Here is a 408-nt window from a genome sequence, read left to right on the forward strand (position 1 = left end):
AGTCAAAGCAAATCAAAGCAGCCAATCAGAGGAGCCCAAAACTCTGCAATGGATATAACGTGTAAGAAAAAAAAATTCGCGGGCGGGACAGAAAAGGAAAGAATGTGAGAAAGAGAGGAAATGAGAAAGACACGGAGAGAAAGAGAAAGGGAGACAAAGAGCGAGGAGAGAAGGAGAAAGGAAAGGAGAGAAAGGAGGAGAAAAAGACAGACAGACAGAGAGAGAGAGAGAGAGAGAGAGAGAGAGAGAGAGAGAGAGAGAAAGAGCGAGAGAGAGAGAGAGAGACGGGTGGCGGCGAGAGGAAGAACGAGAGAAAGAAAGTGAGCGAACAAGAAAATATGAGAGCAAGAGAGCGAGAGAAGCGGGGGAATGGGCTGGCATCTCCATAACCGGTGTTTGCAGCTCAGG

Source organism: Priapulus caudatus, unplaced genomic scaffold, assembly GCF_000485595.1.
Source record: "Priapulus caudatus unplaced genomic scaffold, Priapulus_caudatus-5.0.1 Scaffold2045, whole genome shotgun sequence".
Lineage (NCBI taxonomy): Eukaryota > Metazoa > Priapulida > Priapulimorpha > Priapulimorphida > Priapulidae > Priapulus > Priapulus caudatus.